Raw genomic sequence first — 10,310 nt, 5'->3', positions numbered from 1 at the left:
GAGAGAAGCAAGGCAGGATCCTCCTCCTCCTCCACTTCCTCCTCCTCCTCCACTTCTTCTTCTTCCTCCTCCTCCTCTTCTTCACTTCCTTCCTGGCTGAGCTCAAGAGGGACAAAGAGAAGGGAAACAGTAGAGGGAGGCAAGGCAGGACCCCCCTCTTCTTCCTCCTCCTCTTTCTCTTCTTCCTTCCTTTCCCTCCTTTCCTGGCGCCCTTTCAAGGGGCGTGAAGGGAAATCAAGAAGCAGAGGGGGGGGGTCTAGGCGGGCTCCTCCTCCTCCTCTTCCTCCTCCCCTCCTCTTCCTCTTTCTCCTCCTCCTCTTCCTCCTCTTCAGTTGCCTCTTCCTCCCTTCCCTTCCCTCCCTTCCTTCCTCCCCCCTGGACTCAGAAATGGACCCTCCCTTCTCCTTGACCTTCGAAGCCTTCTCTCTCTGCCTTGGAAGGACCCCAAAAGGTAGGGATTGAGAGGGGGGGGGCTTGGAAGGGGGCTTGCTTTCCACCCCCCTGGGAACTGTTTCCGCCCTTTCCAACCTCCCTTTGTCCCTCTCCTGGACCTCTCTTTGCATGCAAACCACGCGAGATCCAGAGTGGGGGGGGGGGGGGGGGGAAGGAACTTCCTCCACTTTCCCAGGAACTTGGCGGAGAGTTCCCCTTGTTCTTCTGTGGGATACAAAATATAAAAAAGGAGCAACATCTATCCATTAGAGAGATATATTGTTTCCCCCAAACAGATCTATTGAAACATTCTATCCAATGTGTTGTTGAAGTTTTTCATGGTTGTTGTGAATTTTCTCGGCTGTCTGGCCCTGTTCCAGAAGCACTCTCCCCTGACGTTTCACCCATATCTATGGCAGGCATTCTCAGAGGTTGTGAGGTCTGTTGGGAACTAGGAAAAGGGGGTTTCACAGATATATCATAGAATCAAAGAGTTGGAAGAGACCTCCTGGGTCATCCAGTCCAACCCCATTCTGCCAAGAAGCAGGAATATTGCATTCAAATCACCCCAGACAGATGGCCATCCAGCCTCTGTTTAAAAAGCCTCCAAAGAAGGAGCCTCCACCACACTCCGAGGCAGAGAGTTCCCTACAGGTGTTGGCTATTTGTTTGAATTCTTCTTTGGTGATTTCTCCCTTTTTCCACTTCTTGTGCATGTCTCTTTTGTGTTTTAGCACAGTTAGAAGTTAAGTTCTTGTGGGTTTCTTCGGGCTATATGGCCATGTTCTAGAGGCATTTCTCCTGACGTTTCGCCTGCATCTATGGCAAGCATCCTCAGAGGTGAGGTCTGTTGGAACTGGGGGAAAGGGTTTATATATCTGTGGAATAACCAGGGTGAGACAAAGGACTTTTGTCAGTTGGGCTAGGTGTGAATATTTCAACTGACCACCTTGATTAGCATACAATGGGCTGACTATGCCTGGAGCAAACTCTTCTCGAAAGGTAATTAGATGTCCCTGCCTGTTTCCTCTCTGCTGTTTTTGCTGTTGCAGTTAGAAGTTCTTTGGACATCCATTCTGGCTTCTTTGCACTTGTCCTATTTTTTCTCTTTGTTGGCACAGTTTGCAATTGCGCCTTGAGTATTTCCACTGCTGAACGGCTCTCACAGTCAGGAAGTTCTTCCTCATGTTCAGATGGAATCTCCTCTCTTGTAGTTTGAAGCCATTGTTTCGCGTCCTACTCTCCAGGGAAGCAGAAAACAAGCTTGCTCCCTCCTCCCTGTGGCTTCCTCTCACATATTTATACATGGCTATCATATCTCCTCTCAGCCTTCTCTTCTTCAGGCTAAACATGCCCTTAAGCCGCTCCTCATAGGGTGTGTTCTCCAGACCCTTGATCATTTTAGTCGCCCACTTTGTCCTAGTTTCCAACAGACCTCACAACCTCTGAGGATGCCTGCTATAGATGCGGGTGAAAGGTCAAGAGAGTAAATATTAATAATAATAATAATAATAATAATAATAAAGCTTTATTTAAGACTCTGTGCAGCACCAACCAAGGCCTGGAGGGAGGGGAGGTGGAGTCGCAGTGGTCTATAAGGATTTTATCCCCCTGATCAGGTGCCCCATCCCACAGTCATCTTCCTTTGAGTGTGCCGGCTTTAGGATAGGTGACCGGGACAGGATAGGGATTCTGTTAGTGTACCGACCACCCCGCTGCACAACAGTCTCCTTATCTGAGCTAGCAGGAGTGGTCTCGGATTTGGCTTTATAATAAAGCTTTATTTAAGTCTCTTCTGCTGTGTTCTCCAGTATTTTTATGAGTGATGGTCACTCGTTGGCCTGATCGGTGTCTTGTGTCCAAATTTGGTGTCAATTCGTCCAGTGGTTTTTGAGTTATGTTCGTCCCGCAAACTAGCACTACATTTTTATTTATATAGATTCTATTATTATTCTATTATTATTATTATTATTATTATTATTTTACCTGTCCGAACGCATCTCCTCCTATGAACCAACTAGGACATTAAGATCATCTGGGGAGGTCCTGCTCTCAGTCCCGCCTGCATCACAGGCACGCCTGGTGGGATAAGAGTGAGGGCCTTCTCAGTGGTGGCCCCTCGGCTGTGGAACGCCCTTCCTACAGATATAAGATCGGACCCCTCCTTATTGGCATTTCGGAGGAAAGTGAAGACCTGGTTGTTTGAACAAGCATTCAATTAAGCAGTGTAATTGAATATAGGAACGTGGAATAACGGACAATGAGATTGGATTCTGATTCTAGTGATGGGACGCGATTGATTTGTTATATTGATGTTTAATTGTTGTTATGCTATTGTTTTAATTTAATTGTTTTGTAATGTTTAGCATTGAATTTTGCTGCTGTTAACCACTTTGAGTCACCTAAGGGCTGAGAAAAGCGGTATATAAATAAATAAATGTATTATTATTATATATTTATTATTTATATTATTCTATGTTATTATTATTATATTTCTATGACCCCACCACCATCTTCCCACAGGGACTTGGGGCAGCTTACATGAGGCCAAGCCCAGCAACAATATAAAACAATATAACAGAACACATCAATACAATCTATATAAATAAAAATGTAATGTTCGTTTGTGGTATTCACAGAACTCAAAAACCACCGGAGGAATTGCCACCAAATTTGGACACAAGACACCTAACAACCCAATGTATGTCCTTCACTCAAAAAATTGATTTTGTCATTTGGGAGTTGTAGTTGCTGGGATTTATAGTTCACCTACAATCAAAGAGCATTCTGAACCCCACCAACGGTGGAAATGAACCAAACTTGGCACACAGAACCAAACTGTGGCAAGTTTGGTTCAATTCAATCGTTGGTGGAATTTGGAATGCTTTTTGATTGTATGTGAACTGTATAAATCCCAGCAACTTCAACTCCCAAATGACAAAATACCCAGTTCCACCAGTATTCAGATTTGGGCGTATTGGGTGTTTGTACCAAATGTAGTCCAGTGAATGAAAATACATCCAGCATATCAGATATTTACATTTTGATTCAAAACAGTAGCAAAATTGCAGTTCTGAAGTAGCAACGAAAATCATATTATGGTTGGGGATCACCATAACATGAGGAACTGGATTAAGGGTTCGCGGCATTAGGAAGGTTGAGAAACACTGGAGTAGCTCCAAGGTATTTTGGCATGCTGCAATACTCCAGTGAGATTCCTTCCCAGGTCATCCTCAGAGCTCGAGATGCTTGTATGTTCATAAGATGAAAGCACACGTCTGCATTTTAGATGGATTAGGAATTAGCTGGTTTTCACTGTAATAGGCAGTAAGGGCACCTTGAGCCTGCCACTTTTGGACTCTCGCTTGCTGAGGTGTTCCAGCGAGTGTCTCTGTAGATCTTAGAAAACTATTTCTTGATTTAAGTCATTGACGTGCTGGCTGATACCCAAACAGGGGATGAGCTAGAGATGTCTCTGCCTTGGTCCTTTCACTATTGGCTGCTACTTCCCGGCGGATGTCAGGTGGTGCAATACCGGCTAAGCAGTGTAATTTCTCCAGTGGTGTAGGGCGCAGACACCCCGTGATAATGCAGCATGTCTCATTAAGAGCCACATCTACTGTTTTAGCGTGGTGAGATGTGTTCCACACTGGGCATGCGTACTCAGCAGCAGAGTAGCATAGCGCAAGGGCAAATGTCTTCACTGTGTCTGGTTGTGATCCCCAGGTTGTGCCAGTCAGCTTTTGTATGATATTGTTTCTAGCACCCACGTTTTGCTTGATGTTCAGGCAGTGCTTCTTGTAGGTCAGAGCACGGTCCAGAGTGACTCCCAGGTATTTGGGTGCGCTGCAATGCTCCAGTGGGATTCCTTCCCAGGTGATCTTCAGAACTCGGGATGCTTGTCTGTTCTTGAGATGAAAGGCACATGTCTGTGTTTTAGATGGATTAGGGATCAGCTGGTCTTCCCTGTAATAGGCAGTATGAGCACCTAGAGCTTCGGAGAGCTTCTGTTCAACCATTTTGAATCTCCCTGCTTGAGCGGTGATGGCATGATCATCAGCATAGATGGAACCCTCTGTCCCTTCTGACAGTGGTTTGTCATTTGTGTAGATGTTGAACATGGATGGAGCAAGCACGCTCCCCTGAGGCAGGTCGTTCTTCTGTTTCCGCCATCTGCTTCTCTGACCCTGGAACTCAACAAAAAAGCTCCTGTTTTGTAGCAGGTTTCCTATGAAGCAAATGAGGTGGTAGCTCTTTGTGATATTATAATTTTTTCTCAGTGTTTAAAGTGAAAAAAAAAATACAGCCAATAAGGAAAATCTTCTTTTCGCTTTGTTGTTGAAGGGGAAACACATTGGTCCAAGGGTCATTCTGAGTCACTTCAGAGGTAGTGGCAATGAAACAAATGGTATGGAGAGTGTTGGGTAGCACACAACGAGCAAGGCTGACCCAGTATAAACTAAAGCCATTGGAAAGTGTATGGCATGGTCGATGGTGGCAGGGAATAAACTACTTCCCCGGGTTGCTGTGAGTTTTCCGGGCTGTCTGGCCATGTTCCAGAGGCATTCTCTCCTGACGTTTCACCCACATCTATGGCAGGCATCCTCAGAGGTTGTGAGGTCTGTTGGAAACTAGGCAAGTGGGGTTTATATATCTGTGGAATGATATCCAGGATGGGAGAAAGAACTCTTGTCTGCTTGAGACAAGTGTGAATGCTGCAATTGATCTCCTTGATTAGCATTGAATAGCCTTGTTGTTTCAATGTTTGGCTGCCTGCTGCCTGGGGGAATCTTTTGTTGGGAGGTGTTAGCCGGCTCTGTCTGGAATTCCTCTGTTTTCTGAGTGTTGTTCTTTAGCATTGAATAGCATTGAATAGCCTAGAATTGAATGGCCCTGAAGCTTCAAGTCCTGGCTGATTCCTGCCTGGGGGAATCCTTTGTTGGAAGGTGTTAGCTGGCCCTGATTGTCTCCTGTTTGGAGAGAGTTGTTCCTGGTTGATTGCAGAGTCCTTCTTGAATCAAACCAAAATAGCAATTTCTTCATCGCACGACAATATTATTATTGTTATATATTATTATTGTATTTATTAGTATGATTATATTATTATTATTATTATTATTATTATTATTATTATTATTATTTACTAGCCGTCCCCTGCCACACGTTGCTGTGGCCCAGTCTGTGTATATGTTTTGTGTGTGTGTGTGTGTGTGTGTGTATGAGTGTATATGTGTATATAAGTGGTTTTGTGCATGCATTGTAATGTGCTTTTTTTTTTACTTTTTAAGTCTCTTCTATTGTGTTTTTCAGTGTTGTTATGAGTTATGGTCACTCGTTGGCCCGATAGGTGCATTGCGTCCAACTTTGGTGTCAATTCGTCCCGTGGTTTTTGAGTTATGTGAATCCCACAAACGAACATTAAATTTTTATTTATATAGTTTTCATGCACATTACTTACTTACTTCTTCGATCTCTCGTTGTCCGAGTACAATGGCCTTTGAGGTTGTGGGTTTGAGCCTGCCACTTTTGGACTCTCGCTTGCTGGGGTGCTCCAGTGAGTATCTCTGTAGATCTTAGAAAACTATTTCTTGATTTAAGTCATTGGCGTGCTGGTTGATACCCAAACAAGGATGAGCTGGGGATATCTCTGCCTTGGTCCTTTCACTATTGGCTGCTACTATAACTCCCAAATGACATAATCAATCCATCCCCACCAGTATTTATATTTGGGCATATCGGGTATTTGTGCCAAATTTGGTCCAGTAAATGAAAATACATCCTGCTTGGCAGATATTTACATTAGGATTCATAACAGGAGCAAAAAAGACAGTTATGAAGCAACAATTAAAATAATAGGCATTTTTTTTCCTGACGTTTCGCCTGCATCTATGGCAAGCATCCTCAGAGGTAGTGAGGTCTGTTGGAATTAGGACAAAGGGTTTATATATCTGTGGAATGGGGCAAGGAGCTCTTCTCTGCTGGAGCTAGGTGTGAATGTTTCAACTGACCACCTTCATTAGCGTTTGAAGGCCTGGCTGAGCCTGGGAAAATCTCTTGTTGAGAGGTGTTAAGATGTGCCTGGTTGTTTCTGCTGTTTTGCTGTTGTAATTTCAGAGTTTTTTAATACTGGTAGCGATTTTGTTCATTTTCATGGTCTCTTCCTTTCTGTTGAAATTGTCCACATGCTTGTGGATTTCAAAGGCTTCTCTGTATAGTCTGACATGGTGGTTGTTGGTGTGGCCCAGCATTTCTGTGTTCTCAATTTCAACAGAAAGGAAGAGACCATGAAAATGAACAAAATCTGGCTACCAGTATTAAAAAAATCTCTAAAATTACAACAGCAAAACAGCAGAGAGGAAACAACCAGGCACATCTTAACACCTCTCAACAAGAGATTTTCCCAGGCTCAGCCAGGCCTTCAAATAGCCATGTATAAATATGTGAGAGGAAGCCACAGGGAGGAGGGAGCAAGCTTGTTCTCTGCTTCCTTGGAGACTAGGACGCGGAACAATGGCTTCAAACTACAAGAGAGGAGATTCCATCTGAACATTAGGAAGAACTTCCTGACTGTGAGAGCCGTTCAGCAGTGGAACTCTCTGCCCTGGAGTGTGGTGGAGGCTCCTTCTTTGGAAGCTTTTAAGCAGAGGCTGGATGGCCATTTGTCAGGGGTGCTTTGAATGCAATATTCCTGCTTCTTGGCAGAATGGGGTTGGACTGGATGGCCCAGGAGGTCTCTTCCAACTCTTCGATTCTATGATTCTATGATTCTATGAAATGCTAATGAAAGTGGTCAGCTGAAACATTCACACCTAGCTCCAGCAGACAAGAGTCCTTTGTCCCACCTTGGTCATTCCACAGATATATAAACCCTTTTTTCTAGTTCCAACAGACCTCACTACCTCTGATGCAGGCGAAACGTCAGGAGAAATGCCTCTAGAACATGGCCCTATAGCCTGAAAAAAACCCACAAGAACCTAGTGATTCCAGCCATGAAAGCCTTCGACAATACAATGAAAATAATGTGATTGTTGGGGGTCACCACAACATGAGGAACTGCATTAAGGGGTCACGGCATTACGGAGGTTGAGAACCCCGGTCTAGACTCTGTTCCCTTCCATGTTATAGCCAGGCCTTCAAATGCTAATGAAGGTGATCAGCTGAATCATTCACACCTAGCTCCAGCAGACAAGAGTCCTTTGTCCCACCTTGGTCATTCCACAGATATATAAACCCTTTTTCCTACTTCCAACAGACCTCACTACCTCTGAGGATGCTTGCCATAGATGCAGGCGAAACGTCAGGAGAAAATGCCTCTAGAACATGGCCCTATAGGCCGAAAAAAACCCACAAGAACCTAGTGATTCCAGCCATGAAAGCCTTCGACAATACAGTGAAAATAATGTGATGGTTGGGGGTCTTTGAAGAATCATCTCACATATATTGATGACTGGATGGCTCTTTGAAGAATCCTCTCTCACACACACACAGATATAGTATCATAGATTTGAAAGAGACCCTTAAAGAAGGACGATGATATGTTGCATATTCCAGAGTAGGCAAACCAGACACTCTCCACATCAACACTGACAAAGAAACAACCAGAAATACTGTTTACTGACAAGCAGAAAGGAATTACATAGATTAGAAACCAACACTTTCTCATTACTTTATTTTCCAGATCACCAGACTGGGCCACAGCAACGCCTGGCAGGGGACAGCTAGTAATAATAATAAATAGAGAGGACATACTGTGGATAATAGCAAGCCCTATTGCAGTGTTTCTCAACCTGGGGGTCGGGAACCCTGTGGGGGTCGTGAGGGGGTGTCAGAGGGGTCGCCAAAGACCATCAGAAAACATAGTATTTTTTGTTGGTCATGGGGGTTGTCTGTGGAAAATTTTGTCCAATTCTATCGTTGGTAGGCTTCAGAATGCTGTTTCATTGTGGGTGAACTATAAATCCCTACAACTACAACTCCCAAATGGCAAGGTCTATTATCTCCAAACTCTACCAGTGTCCACATTTGGGCATATTGAGTATTTGTGCCAAGTTTGATCCAGATCCATCATTGCTTCAGTCCACAGTGTTCTCTAGATGTGGGTGAACTACAACTCCAAAAACGCAATGTCAATGTCCACCAGACCTTCCCAGTATTTTCTCTTGGTCATGGGAATTCTGTGTGCTCGGTTTGATTCCATTCCATCATTGATGGGGTTCAGAAGGTGCTTTGATTTTAGGTGAACTATAAATCCCAGCAACTCCAGCATTACCAAATGACAAAATCAATCACCCCCAACCCCACCAGCATTCCAATTTTGGGCGTCTTGGGTACTTGTGCCAAATTTGGTCCAGTGACTGAAAAAAAAACCATCCTGCATATTAGATATTTACATGACAATTCATAACAGGAGCAAAAGTACAGTTGTGAAGTAGCAACGAAAATAACGTTATGGTTGGGGGGTCACCACAACATTAAGACCTGAACTAAGGGGTCGCGGCATTACGGAGGTTGAGAACCCCGGTCTAGACTCTGTTCCCTTCCATGTTATAGCTTAATATGTATTTATATAATCTGGAGCTGAACCCTGTTTGTGTTGACGTTGGGCACCTGAAGCTTGCCTTGCAGTGAGGATGCGCCCCATGTGTTTTTGGTTAAGCGGAGGAAGGCCTGGAGTCAATCAGCGGAGGAACGGCAAAGCCACAAGGAGAAGGAAAGCGAGGGAATGACGTTGTCGCATTCTCCGGATATTTGTGGGATGGAGAAGGGAAGCACAAAGGAGGCTCCTGGCAAAACAATGGCTCCAAAGGGACCCTTGGGAAGCGACCCAGAGTGCGTCTGCACCGGAGAATGAATACAGTACACCAATGATGGAGTTGAACCAAACTAGGCACACAGAACTCCCATGACTAAGAAAAAATACTGGAAAGGTTTGGTGTGCATTGACCTTGAGTTCTGGAGTTGTAGTTCACCTACATCCTGACAGCACTGTGGACTCAAACAATGATGGATCAGGACCAACGCTTGCACTGCTGTCAGGTCCCGGGAATTGTTGTTGTTGTTACTATTACTTTAGAATCATAGAATCAAAGAGTTGGAAGAGACCTCATGGGCCATCCAGTCCAAACCCATTCAGCCAAGAAGCAGGAAAATCGCATTCAAAGCACCCCCAACAGATGGCCATCCAGCCTCCCTAGGCAGGAAGCACCCAGGACTTGAAGCTGCAAGGCTGTTCAGTGCTAATCAAACTGCAACATTCACACTTACCTTCAACAAACAAGAGTTCTTTCTCCCACCCTGGACGTTATTGTATGTGTGTGTGTGTATACACACACACACACACACACAATAGTATATATATACACAATAATGTGTGTGTGTGTGTGTATATATATATATATACACACAATATTGTGTGTGTGTGTATATATATATATATATATACACACACACAATAGTATATATATATACACAATAATGTGTGTGTATATATATACACACAATATTGTGTATATATATACTATTGTGTGTGTATATATATATACACACAATATTGTGTGTGTGTCTGTATATATATATATATATACACACACACACACAATAGTATATATATACACAATAATGTGTGTATATATATACACACAATATTGTGTGTGTATATATATATATATACATACACACACACAATAGTATATATATACACAATATTGTGTGTGTGTGTATATATATATACACACAATATTGTGTGTATGTATATATATATACACATACACACACAAGTATATATATACACAATAATGTGTGTGTGTGTGTGTGTATATACACACACAATAGTATATATATACACAATAATGTGTGTGTATATATATACACACAATATT

The 10,310-nt window shown here is 43.4% G+C and overlaps 1 protein-coding gene across 1 annotated transcript in view; it reads left to right on the top strand.

Annotated features, from left to right (window-relative positions):
* The first annotated feature begins 216 nt into the window (after positions 1–216).
* The window catches only part of AMOT (angiomotin), a 75,895-nt gene continuing 65,801 nt past the window's right edge, over positions 217–10,310 (top strand). Inside the window, exon 1 of the mRNA XM_067471686.1 lies at positions 217–451. The gene's annotated coding sequence lies outside the window, so the exon portion shown is untranslated. The remainder of the gene's footprint in view (positions 452–10,310) is intronic.

Source organism: Anolis sagrei, chromosome 10 (genome assembly GCF_037176765.1).
Source record: "Anolis sagrei isolate rAnoSag1 chromosome 10, rAnoSag1.mat, whole genome shotgun sequence".
In the NCBI taxonomy this organism is placed as follows: domain Eukaryota; kingdom Metazoa; phylum Chordata; class Lepidosauria; order Squamata; family Dactyloidae; genus Anolis; species Anolis sagrei.
Note: the sequence above shows the minus strand (reverse complement) of the source record. Positions and strands in the feature narration are given on the sequence as shown.